This window comes from Lotus japonicus, chromosome 6, assembly GCF_012489685.1.
Source record: "Lotus japonicus ecotype B-129 chromosome 6, LjGifu_v1.2".
Classification (NCBI taxonomy): Eukaryota; Viridiplantae; Streptophyta; class Magnoliopsida; order Fabales; family Fabaceae; genus Lotus; species Lotus japonicus.
Window position 1 is genome coordinate 25,741,135 of NC_080046.1, and position 13,953 is coordinate 25,755,087.

At 40.5% G+C, this 13,953-nt stretch overlaps 1 long non-coding RNA gene across 2 annotated transcripts; it reads right to left on the bottom strand.

Annotated features, from left to right (window-relative positions):
* Nucleotides 1-2,581: 2,581 nt before the first annotated feature.
* Nucleotides 2,582-13,482, bottom strand: LOC130724473 (uncharacterized). 2 transcript variants are annotated; one of them, XR_009014525.1, is made up of 3 exons: nt 12,430-13,482; nt 4,503-4,625; nt 2,582-3,167 (listed from the first exon to the last, which is right to left on the bottom strand). It is a non-coding gene; the product is annotated as an uncharacterized LOC130724473 (long non-coding RNA). The 2 variants fall into 2 exon arrangements; XR_009014524.1 differs by lacking the exon at nt 12,430-13,482 and having other exon boundaries at nt 4,503-9,518.
* Nucleotides 13,483-13,953: the final 471 nt, after the last annotated feature.

The window sequence follows — 13,953 nt, forward strand, 5'->3', positions numbered from 1 at the left end:
ACAGACTGAGGCTTGTACGATTTTGTACTATGACAGCGACCTGTCCTTTCACCAGCTGACTTGAGATCTGGAGGGCTTCAGATGAACGTTGGTGAAGCTTCTGATCATAGTCAGACGAAAGCTTGGATCCTCTGACCTTGCAACTTCTGCTTCTGAACAAGTTCCTCGGAACTTCTGAACGTCAGGGCTAGAATAGCTTTGGTCTTCAGATACCAACTTCTTTCAGGTCTTCAGAACTTGAGTCTTCTACTTCTGGACCGTTCCGCTGGAACATTTGGTCTTCAGAACTTCTGACTCCGGTTCTTCAGTACCTCTTGAGAGCTTCCATCTTCAGAACTTCTGAAGGATTTGCCACTGTTCTGAACGAACATGATAATCTTTATAGCTCTCTTTTCAGTATCCCTTGGTTCTTCTTCTTCTGAATGAATAGGCTTGGGTCAGATTCAGAACCTGTTTGTCACAACTAAAAGAGACAAACGTTAGGGTACCACAATTGTTCATCATCACAAACCTTAATTGTAATCATCAAAATATAGAGATGCAACCACTGATCAAACCTTGATCTTACAAGCCTGCATCATCTTAGAAAACTCCTTGCAAAGAGATGGATTAGCAGATCCAAATATAATATCATCAACATAAATTTGCACAATTAAGATATCATCTTTGTAAGTTTTGCAAAAGAGAGTTCCAAACATCATTCTTGGAGAATTGATTCAGTTCTTCTTCCATCGCCAGAATCCAGTCTTTGTCTTGAAGAGCTTCATCAATTGACTTTGGTTCAATTAAGGATACCAATCGTTTCAGACTAAGTAGAGTCTCTTCAGAGGGTCTGAATGCTGATCTTGTTCTGACTGGTTCATCTTTGTTTCCCAGAATCAACTCCTTAGGGTGAGAGGCAATAATTCTGCTCTTCTTCTGAAGCTGCGAATCAGAGGGACCAACTTCCTCTGGAGAGTCTGCCTCTGGCTCAGCTTCCTCTGGAGCTTTTCCTTTATCATAAACATTTATAGTCATATCTGCAAACTTTTCAACTAGCTTTGACTGATCAGAGTCAAGCTTATCATCAAATCTAACATGAATAGATTCCTCAATAGTTTTAGCATCAGTATTATAAATTCTAAAGCCTTTAGAACGATCAGAGTAACCAAGTAATAGACATTTAGAAGATTTAGGATCAAACTTATGCAATCTATCCTTAGTATTCAAAACATAGCAAACACAACCAAAAGGATGAAAGTCAGAAATGTTGGGCTTTATATTCTTCCACAATTCATAAGGAGTCTTATTCAGAATTGGTCTGATAGAGATCCTGTTCTGAATGTAACATGCTGTGTTTACTGCCTCAGCCCAGAAGTGCTTTGCCATGTCATATTTTGGAAGCATGGTTCTAGCCATCTCTTGAAGAGTTCTATTCTTTCTCTCAACAGCACCATTCTGTTGAGGAGTTCTAGGACAAGAGAAATCATGTGCAATTCTATAGGAATCAAACAGACTCTCAAACTTTTCATTCTCAAACTCTCCACCATGATCACTTCTGACACGCACAATCCTGCAAGCCTTCTCAATTTGTACTTGGGCAATAAAGGTAGAGAACACAGAATGAGACTCATCCTTGTGGGATATAAATTTTACCAATGTCCAGCGGCTATAGTCGTCAACAATGAACATCCCATATCTCTTGCCACCTATAGACTCAGTTTTCACTGGTCCAAAAAGGTGGATATGCAGAAGTTCCAAAGGCCTTGAGGTGGAAACAACATTCTTTGCCTTGAACGGGACTTTTGTAAATTTGCCTTTCTGACATGCTTCACAAAGAGCGTTTGAAGAGACCTTCAGAGTGGGTAAGCCCCTGACAAGGTCAAGCTTACTCAGCTGAGAAATCTTTCTCATACTGGCATGCCCTAACTGTCTATGCTATACCCATTGCTCCTCATTAACAGAAAGAAGGCACTTTACATTCTGAGTTTCCAACTCAGATAATCTGATCTTATAAGTGTTGTTCCTCCTCTTGCTGTTAAACAGAACAGAGCCATCGATCTGACTTACAACCCTGCAAGACATTTGATTGAAAATAACATCATAACCCTTGTCAGCTAATTAACTTATTGACAATAAGTTGTGAGTTAAACCATCTACCAACAGAACATTATCAATGCATGGACTATTATCAACACCAATAGTACCAGAACCAACAATTTTACCCTTTTTGTTGCCACCAAAGCCAACTTCGCCTCTAGGATTAAGTTTTAGCTCTTGGAACATACGCCTTTCTCCCGTCATGTGACGCGAGCGTCCACTGTCCAGATACCATGATTGGTGTTTCAGTTGAGCGATCAAGGATATCTGCAACATAGATAATCTTATCCTTAGGTACCCATTTTCTGGGTCCTTTCTTGTTAGTTACCTCAGAGGTTCTGACAACCTTGGGTTTCTCAACATGATAATGTAAAGGAATTTGAGCATGATATTGTAACACCCCGATTTCCAGGTGTCACTTTAGTAACCAAAAATAATCTTTACGCGGAAAACAGGTAATTTTTTTTCGTTTTCTTTCCTTTAAATCAAAACGATAAGGAAGTAAAGACAAAACCCAACTACTCAACTAACCGATATACAACATATGTACATGTGCAGCCTCAGCTGCACTCCATGTCACGCGCACTCGCAGTGACTCCAAAGCAGTGTGCCCGTAGGCAAATATATACAGACCCAGAAGTGTAAGTGAGAAAATTATAATTACAAACCACTAGGAGAAAGTCGGCCTCAATATGGCCTAAGCAAAGACCCCTATGGTCCAACTGACTCACTGTGATCCCTCAGTAAGAGAACCACACGAAAAGTCATGCGTCGGAAACCTACCCGATCCCAAAAGCAAAACGAATCAGAGCTCTACACAAAACATGACGCCTGCCCAAACCTAACCTCCCAGTGCCAAACCCACAACGATCTGAAGTCGGCAAGTTGAAGCTCAACTCTATGCGCCATAGAACTCCTTTCGTCAGTCGTCCACGCTCGTCAGTCCGGTCCTCCATGACCCTTCCCCGATACGTCGCCCGGTGACCAGCAACATCGATCACCCAAGCGGTGAGGCATCCCGATCCTGCAGCTCATATCTGATCCCCCCCCGAGGGAGAGACCACCGAGAACCAGTCGGCCATCGACATCTGGCAGCAGGCCGACCGCCCAAACACAAACATACAAACAAAGCCAAGGCGCTAGGGTCAACTCACAGCAATAAGTACATATACACTCAACATGTGACAGGGTATATATATAAGTTGTTATATAAGCATATAAGTAATCCTAGCATGTTATGGCTCTAACGTTGCTTCAATAAACAAACAGCACACAGTCTCAGTCAGCATGAATGTATGCGTGAAATGCACAATATGAATCCGGATTTGTGACGCGTTCCCGTTCGCCACAAGTGAAGCATTCCCGTTCTTCACTATGGATGGACCATTCCCGTTATCCATCCTGGATGAAATCCATCCTGGATGAACCATTCCCGTTATTCATCCTTGGTGAACCATTCCCGTTATTCACCATATGATGAACCATTCCCGTTATTCATCATTTATGCAAGGTGAACCATTCCCGTTATTCACCATGATATGCACAGGTGAACCATTCCCGTTATTCACCCGATTGAATGCAACGTGGTTAGCCAAACAACGAATCGCCCTTACCACGAAAGTGTTTAGCTCACAACCCAATCTCAACAAACCCATGAGTTAGTGTCGGTCAATACAACACAACTCGGAGTAAGTGTCGGTCAATACAACACAGCTCCACCAACAAGAATACACAAGGGTCTAGTGTCGGTCAATACAACACAGCCCAAACAACAAGAGCGCTAAGTGTCGGTCAATACAACACCGCTCCAACAACAAGAGAACCCAAGGGATTAATGTCGGTCAATACAACACAACCCCATCAACAAGAGTACGTAAAGTACTCGGTGACTTTCAATCATCACCATAGCTCACCTTAGTGGCTTTCCCCAATTCCAATAACTCACAACAAAGGTCGACTTTTCCCCCGTCTTTCGTAAATATTTTCCCCTTCAGTTTTCCTATACTTAAACATTAATAAAAATGATTTCAATTCAGATTAGTCAGGTTATGAGTTTATTTCTCAAAATCTAGGTTTCCCAAGTCTTTAGTTTACAAAATTCTATTCATTCTAGGTTTTCCGAAAACCAACCACCCAAAAGAAGTTTCCCGGGGAAAGTCTAAGTAAACCAACGAATCCCAACAAATGGCTAAGTCCCAAACCCCTCGTTTGAACTTGCCTAGGGTTGCTCATCCAACCCGAAACATCAAAGATCACCAGATCAATGAATCTCCACTCCGAAGTCGCGTCAAAACGCACAATCCAACAAAGCACAACATCACAACATCAGTTCATCAACACAATCAACATCAAAGTAAAGCATAAGTCGAATTGATCGACGCCTATCATGCATTCATAGCTAATATATAGTAAGTTGCCCTAACCTTCGGCGCTTTCCTTACTAAGTTGCGACTCAAATCAAATCCAGTCATATCTTTGCTTTCCCGTGTTGGCTCACTTCCGTTTGTTCTTTGGCTTCGTCGTCAAGCGCTTCCGTCCTTCGTACCCTTCACAAGTTCACATACTAAACCTTAGCCTCTAAAGTCACATCTAAAGTTCCAGAACAAACTTAGCCAATCTTTCTAGCTCACTTAGGCTAAATGCACAAACTTTATGTTTCAAGGACTAAAGTCCAAAGATAAAATATTTGTGAGTTTTAAAGAAAGGTCCTTAAAAACACATTTCGCAAACAACTCCTCAACTCTTAAATAATTCAACCCTAGTCCCTTGATAAGCACATAATCATGAAAAGGTCCTCACATAAAAGTAAGTTCTTTTTCAACCCTCAATCTTTTATAAATTTATCAAACAAACCCCAAGACTTTTAAAACACAAGTTTAACCCAAAACTTCTAAACATATTGTGTTTTAGGCCCTAAAATTATTTTCATACAATTTTCATCCCTAAAACACATTCACAACTAGATCCCCAAATAGTTTATAAAACCTTTCAGCTCAAAAAATAATATACTCATAAAAAGTTTTAATTCCAAACTTAAAATCCTCATGATGCTCTCGGCCCTTTTCTTTAAATGTCAAGGTAAATATTTCTTCCAAAACTAATAGTACACAAGTGAGACAAATGCAAAAACCATGAGGAAAACTAGTTTTAAAGTTTATAATCACTTCTGGGAAAGGAACACTTTTCAAAACTCAACTTTTTCTCCACATGAAACTATTACCATCAGCCCTTTTGAAATCAAAAGAGCAAAACCATCTTTAAAAGAGAAATAGCCACACAGTAAAGGAAAACTAGAAACAATAGAAGTTAGGAGCTGTTTTAGAAGGATTTAATACCGAAACAAAAGCCAATAGTATTAATTAGAAGCAACCTATGGTGATGGTGGCCAGCGGTGGCTGTGGTGCTCGCGTGTCCATGGCTGTTTGGAGTGGCCATGGTTGGAGCTTTTGTGTGTGGTGGTGGTGGCTCATGGCTGGTTGTCCATGGAGAAGAAAGGGAGAAGGAGCAGAAATGGGTCTGCTGAAGAAAGAAAGAAAACGTGAAAGAGAAGAAGAAAATGGGTCTGGCGTTGGGAGAAAGAAAAGAAACGAGAGTGTAAGGTGATATGCTGGAGAAGATATTTTCATGAACAAGTGGGGGGCCGTGGGTCATGAGTCAGAAATTGAGAAAGAATAGAATAAGGAACTTAGTAAGAGAGAATTATAAAATATTTGTGGTAATCATCAGAATGTGAAACGTTGAGTAAGCATAGCCAAGGTAAAAGAATATTCCAAGTTTTGTGGGTGTGAGTTGATATGGGTAGTGTAGGATTTAACTCATAGAGCTTAAGAGAAAAATATAAGCATGATATATTACTATATTAAAAATTATGAAGGACTCTATGAAATGATAAAATATAAATTTGGATCACTTTGGGCAAAATAAAACGATCCATCGACAAGAAAATGAGTAAAAACTGAGCTAAAGAATAACTGTTAGACAATTAGAACAAATATGACGTTGTCATATTATGCAATTAATCTAAGTATCGATCCAAGAAAGGACGATACTTGCATCGGGTTCATTTAAGTGAGAAAATGGCTTGAACGCAGTATGCTTCAAAATATATCGCAAAACTACTTTTTGCACTTGATGTCGGATGAGAAAACTTCCTTTTGAAGAAAGATTGGAAACGTCGAAACAAATCTGGCAACGCGGACGGAAACTTCGTTAGAAGTCCCGAATAGAAAAAGTCTTCATTCAGCGCTTGAATCTAGGGTTTCGAAGCAAAGAAATTAGCGTCGTCGGACTTCCGAAAAGTGAATACTATCGTGCGTACAGTCCAGGGTTCCGAAATGAAACGCTGGTCGAAGGAAAAATAAAGAGAATCTTTAAATTTTCCAAAGATTTGAAATCTCACTTGAAACGTTGCTCTAGAAGCGAAATAACCTATTCTGGACACGCTCGCCATAAGGCAGGTGTGCAGACGAATCGCACTAACTCCGAAAGCAACTACGCAACATTCCTCAAGCAATTCCTGAACTTTCTTCTTCATTAATCTTTCTCAAATATCAAACTCCTGTCACGCTTACACTGATTTTACGCGTGAGTCGGAAATTAACTTGTTCTGCAAATCCAGGTCTTACAATACTCCCCTCCAAAAAGAAAGTTTCGTCCTCGAAACTCAGAGTTCTGCAAAAAGTCCGGGATACAGTTCCTCGATCTTATCTCCCAATTCTCATGTAGTATTGCCCGTGTCATTGTTCCTCATAACCTTTACTTAAGCAATCTGTTCTCCCCTTAATTGTTTCACTCTTCTATCCCCACTGCTAACTGTCGGCGTCTCCAAAGACAAACCATCATTCAACTTCATGTCGTCTGACTCGAGTACTTGCGTCGGATCTCTGCTTGAAATGATACCGGTTGGCACTCCGTGCAGTCGCACAACCTTAGCCACTTACTTCTTTACTTTCGGTCGTCCGAAATTCTTCTTAAACTCGGTGCCTCTCTGTCATTTCAAAGTAAATACTCAACTTGTCCTCGAGATCTTCATCTACAGTCCAAAACTCCACCTGTCCGTTCGATAACTCCTAGACGAATCATCCCCTTGGAAACCGCTAGTCCATTAAAACACCTCCAACTTCGTAATTATCTTTACACACACCAAGAAATCACACTTCTACTTAGTCACTATTCGAATTAAAGCTCGACTTATGTCCTTATTTCTTGTCCTTCACTAATCTTATCCCCTTCAACATCAATTTATCAACAACTTATATGATAATCCTCTTCTTAATATCTAACAATCTAGTATTATCGTCTTCTTCCTTAGAACTTCCCTCACTCAAACCTATTTACACTTACTGAAATCCCTAACACTTCGCACAAATCGAGACTTATCCTCTAGAAGATCAAATCATAACTATACCTCAAGGGACTTAACTAGCCACTTTATCATCCGATCCTTCAACATTCTGAGATTTAACCGTTATCGTAACCGCTAACACCACTAAATCTCTTATGTGTACATGAATCTCAGCTCACTAGGTCAACCTTAGCCCTAGGATTCTCATTCAACTTTAGTAAGATTCACTTGTTAACCGTAATATGCATCATCAAAATCCATGACAAGGTTCCATTCACCCTTAGACTCTACGGAACTTGTTCAAATATAAAAACCTCAAGTATTCATCTTAATACTAACACTTTCCTTTCTGTAACTTGATCATCCTCCAATCGTTCCAATACTTAGTCTCTCGATCAAAACCTGACAAGAGTTCATGTCTCACGCGTTCGTGATCAAATCGATTGGCTTAAAATCTAAACCTTCACTAAGTTTGGACCACCAATATCCTTTAACTCTCCAACACTTCTTAAATGAATATTTATTTCTTAAAACTATAACTCCTTCGCTTACACAAACGACCTGATAACTGTCGTCATGCTTTCACACTCACCGCTTGATCCTGATATCCGTAATCATAACTTATTATGCTAACACCATTCAAATCTTATCACATGGTCGTTATGTCCGCAACCTCATAATCAACATCAATCGATCACCAACTTATAACCAACCTTAACGCTCTACACAACCCAGAATTCCTTTACTTCAAGATCTCTCTTATACTATACCTCAATGGTCTTAACCCGAAACTCACCTTCAGGTCTTCAATCTTCTAAGATTCAACTCCTATTGTCACACCTACAACCATAAGATCTCCTACTCGTACGCGATTCTCGACTCTCAATATTCAATCTTAACCCTAAGATTTCAATCCAACTTAGTAAATCTCACTTAGTAATCTTAGCATATTTCTTTGGAATCCATATCAACAACCTCAAGTATTCAACTTATGCTAAAACTTTCTTCTTCCAACTTAATCATTAATCCAATACTTTTCAAGTGACAATTCATCTCTTAAGACTGTAATGTCTCCACATATTAATCAAACGCTTAGCAAAACTTATTCCTCGAACTCAACTATAACAATCTAGTTCAGAGTTAATTCTTCTCAATCTTGCTACCATCAAGCTATCATCTAAAACCTGATTAAATCCAACCTATTTAGTCTCTAACAATTCCACTCAGTAATCACATAACCTATGACTTCATAACTTCCGAGAAACTACTTAATACTTTTCCAGCACTAAATCTCTTGACTTATTTTACCTCTACTTGGAGTAATCACACGAACTAACCAATCAATGTCTATACGACACTCATCGACTTCCAAAGATTTAAATCTTAATCTTTTACAATCAAATGCTTAACACGAACTTTCCTCCCAAATCCGACTAATCCTCAATCAATTCAAATTCATCTTACACATCCTTCTATCAAGGTCCATTACCAGCTGTGATTCCGAATATCACCCCCTCAATATTAGGTTGATCAGGCCTAATACATCGAAGGTGGAAATTTAGAAAAACCCACTGGAACAGTCAATGAGTTCCTATCCTCCAGTAGTCACAAATATCCTGATACTAAATCCTTTAATGATCCCGCTACGGAACTACACACCCTCAACATATCGCGTATACTACCCATACGGAATGTCCCTAAGATTCGTTCTTCAGCTACTAGCTTCCTCATAATCGCATCGGTGGAAGACTACTTTCTAGACTTAGTGTGCTATTCCCAACCTCGTGTAACTTCTATAGTTAAAACACGAGCAACTTCGAATAAGGTCCTACTAGGGATAATAATCATAAGATCATAGTCTAAGTAGTAAATACAAGTTAGGCGCGTCATACTCGCTTCAAAGATAAAAGAGTAAGTTATTCTAGAATAAGAGGACAGTTAAAATATTACCATCGTTCCCACGTTCCTCCTCGTTTAACTCCTCAGCTCTTGCTCCTTCCTTGGCATAAATCCTTTCCTCTGTAGCAAGTTGTTTTCCTTTCCCAACATTCCCTGATGATTCGCCCTTGGGTGCCTTACAATCTCTGGATAAATGTCCCGGTTGGTTGCATTGAAGCATAGACTTTCCTTGATCTTGCACCTACTGGCAGAGTGCCCGCTTTCCCCACATTTGAAGCATAGAGATCCCCCGTCTGGACACTTGTTACTATAGTGCCCCACTTTCCTACACCGGTAACACGTCACTGTTTTTCCCGAAATCTTGTTTCCTGTCCCTCCGGTAGCATCATTCCCTTTCATCTTACTGTCAGACGTTCCCTCCTGAAGTGTCTTGCAGTTCACAGCTAGATGCCCCTCTCGGTTACACTTGACGCATCTCCGTCCAACCACTGAGCACTTGTTAGCAAAATGCCCAAACTTTCCGCAACGAAAACATGTCACACCTTTATCACCAACTGGCTTCCCTCCAGTATCAGCAGTCGTTGGTTTGTACGCTCTTGAGATGAGATTTCTTCCCTCGGAACGCTGATATGGTCCCCACTAATGGTAGCTCTCCCTTCCGTTGTAGCCTTGGGAACCTGACCTCATTGGTCCCCCAGCTCCTGTTCGGTTCATTCCTCTTTGTTGATACATTGCCGTCGCCATCAGTCGTTGGTGATGCTCACGTGCAGCCTCTTCAGCGCGTATGTAAGCGTCTTCCGCAGCCTGATTCATCATTGCCTCGATCAGTGTAGCTATTGCCTCCGCCATCCGGTTAAGGTCCACCATGCTATATCTCATCAAGCGTCCCATTAGTACTAACCATACGGTAGCACTAGACAAACCATTCAATATGGTTTAAGTAGTAACGCAAACAATTAGAGCGAAGATCGCTCTGCAGACAATCAATTTTCACTCTTTGCAGAGTCACACAACCTAGCACAGAAGACCTATTCCCCAAAGACTCCCAAAAGACTCGACTAAGCTCTGATACCACAATGTAACACCCCGATTTCCAGGTGTCACATTAGTAACCAAAATAATCTTTACGCGGAAAATAGGTAATTTTTTTTCGTTTTCTTTCCTTTAAATCAAAACGATAAGGAAGTAAAGACAAAACCCAACTACTCAACTAACCGATATACAACATATGTACATGTGCAGCCTCAGCTGCACACCATGTCACGCGCACTCGCAGTGACTCCAAAGCAGTGTGCCCGTAGGCAAATATATACAGACCCAGAAGTGTAAGTGAGAAAATTATAATTACAAACCACTAGGAGAAAGTCAGCCTCAATATGGCCTAAGCAAAGACCCCTATGGTCCAACTGACTCACTGTGATCCCTCAGTAAGAGAACCACACGAAAAGTCATGCGTCGGAAACCTACCCGATCCCAAAAGCAAAACGAATCAGAGCTCTACACAAAACATGACGCCTGCCCAAACCTAACCTCCCAGTGCCAAACCCACAACGATCTGAAGTCGGCAAGTTGAAGCTCAACTCTATGTGCCATAGAACTCCTTTCGTCAGTCGTCCACGCTCGTCAGTCCGGTCCTTCATGACCCTTCCCCGATACGTCGCCCGGTGACCAGCAACATCGATCACCCAAGCGGTGAGGCATCCCGATCCTGCAGCTCATATCTGATCCCCCCCCGAGGGAGAGACCACCGAGAACCAGTCGGCCATCGACATCTGGCAGCAGGCCGACCGCCCAAACACAAACATACAAACAAAGCCAAGGCGCTAGGGTCAACTCACAGCAATAAGTACATATACACTCAACATGTGACAGGGTATATATATAAGTTGTTATATAAGCATATAAGTAATCCTAGCATGTTATGGCTCTAACGTTGCTTCAATAAACAAACAGCACACAGTCTCAGTCAGCATGAATGTATGCGTGAAATGCACAATATGAATCCGGATTTGTGACGCGTTCCCGTTCGCCACAAGTGAAGCATTCCCGTTCTTCACTATGGATGGACCATTCCCGTTATCCATCCTGGATGAAATCCATCCTGGATGAACCATTCCCGTTATTCATCCTTGGTGAACCATTCCCGTTATTCACCATATGATGAACCATTCCCGTTATTCATCATTTATGCAAGGTGAACCATTCCCGTTATTCACCATGATATGCACAGGTGAACCATTCCCGTTATTCACCCGATTGAATGCAACGTGGTTAGCCAAACAACGAATCACCCTTACCACGAAAGTGTTTAGCTCACAACCCAATCTCAACAAACCCATGAGTTAGTGTCGGTCAATACAACACAACTCGGAGTAAGTGTCGGTCAATACAACACAGCTCCACCAACAAGAATACACAAGGGTCTAGTGTCGGTCAATACAACACAGCCCAAACAACAAGAGCGCTAAGTGTCGGTCAATACAACACCGCTCCAACAACAAGAGAACCCAAGGGATTAATGTCGGTCAATACAACACAACCCCATCAACAAGAGTACGTAAAGTACTCGGTGACTTTCAATCATCACCATAGCTCACCTTAGTGGCTTTCCCCAATTCCAATAACTCACAACAAAGGTCGACTTTTCCCCCGTCTTTCGTAAATATTTTCCCCTTCAGTTTTCCTATACTTAAACATTAATAAAAATGATTTCAATTCAGATTAGTCAGGTTATGAGTTTATTTCTCAAAATCTAGGTTTCCCAAGTCTTTAGTTTACAAAATTCTATTCATTCTAGGTTTTCCGAAAACCAACCACCCAAAAGAAGTTTCCCGGGGAAAGTCTAAGTAAACCAACGAATCCCAACAAATGGCTAAGTCCCAAACCCCTCGTTTGAACTTGCCTAGGGTTGCTCATCCAACCCGAAACATCAAAGATCACCAGATCAATGAATCTCCACTCCGAAGTCGCGTCAAAACGCACAATCCAACAAAGCACAACATCACAACATCAGTTCATCAACACAATCAACATCAAAGTAAAGCATAAGTCGAATTGATCGACGCCTATCATGCATTCATAGCTAATATATAGTAAGTTGCCCTAACCTTCGGCGCTTTCCTTACTAAGTTGCGACTCAAATCAAATCCAGTCATATCTTTGCTTTCCCGTGTTGGCTCACTTCCGTTTGTTCTTTGGCTTCGTCGTCAAGCGCTTCCGTCCTTCGTACCCTTCACAAGTTCACATACTAAACCTTAGCCTCTAAAGTCACATCTAAAGTTCCAGAACAAACTTAGCCAATCTTTCTAGCTCACTTAGGCTAAATGCACAAACTTTATGTTTCAAGGACTAAAGTCCAAAGATAAAATATTTGTGAGTTTTAAAGAAAGGTCCTTAAAAACACATTTCGCAAACAACTCCTCAACTCTTAAATAATTCAACCCTAGTCCCTTGATAAGCACATAATCACGAAAAGGTCCTCACATAAAAGTAAGTTCTTTTTCAACCCTCAATCTTTTATAAATTTATCAAACAAACCCCAAGACTTTTAAAACACAAGTTTAACCCAAAACTTCTAAACATATTGTGTTTTGGGCCCTAAAATTATTTTCATACAATTTTCAACCCTAAAACACATTCACAACTAGATCCCCAAATAGTTTATAAAACCTTTCAGCTCAAAAAATAATATACTCATAAAAAGTTTTAATTCCAAACTTAAAATCCTCATGATGCTCTCGGCCCTTTTCTTTAAATGTCAAGGTAAATATTTCTTCCAAAACTAATAGTACACAAGTGAGACAAATGCAAAAACCATGAGGAAAACTAGTTTTAAAGTTTATAATCACTTATGGGAAAGGAACACTTTTCAAAACTCAACTTTTTCTCCACATGAAACTATTACCATCAGCCCTTTTGAAATCAAAAGAGCAAAACCATCTTTAAAAGAGAAATAGCCACACAGTAAAGGAAAACTAGAAACAATAGAAGTTAGGAGCTGTTTTAGAAGGATTTAATACCGAAACAAAAGCCAATAGTATTAATTAGAAGCAACCTATGGTGATGGTGGCCAGCGGTGGCTGTGGTGCTCGCGTGTCCATGGCTGTTTGGAGTGGCCATGGTTGGAGCTTTTGTGTGTGGTGGTGGTGGCTCATGGCTGGTTGTCCGAGCAGAAATGGGTCTGCTGAAGAAAGAAAGAAAACGTGAAAGAGAAGAAGAAAATGGGTCTGGCGTTGGGAGAAAGAAAAGAAACGAGAGTGTAAGGTGATATGCTGGAGAAGATATTTTCATGAACAAGTGGGGGGCCGTGGGTCATGAGTCAGAAATTGAGAAAGAATAGAATAAGGAACTTAGTAAGAGAGAATTATAAAATATTTGTGGTAATCATCAGAATGTGAAACGTGGAGTAAGCATAGCCAAGGTAAAAGAATATTCCAAGTTTTGTGGGTGTGAGTTGATATGGGTAGTGTGAGACCCAAGTTTTTGAGTTGGAATAAACCGAATAAAATTTCTTTTCACGATTAATTTGATGTAACGTGAAGGGAAAACCTGAACAAGGGGTAAATGGATGGAATGAATTTGTGAAGGAGAAAGTTCAAGAAAAGCTAAAGATTGTATCAAAGTCGATAAGA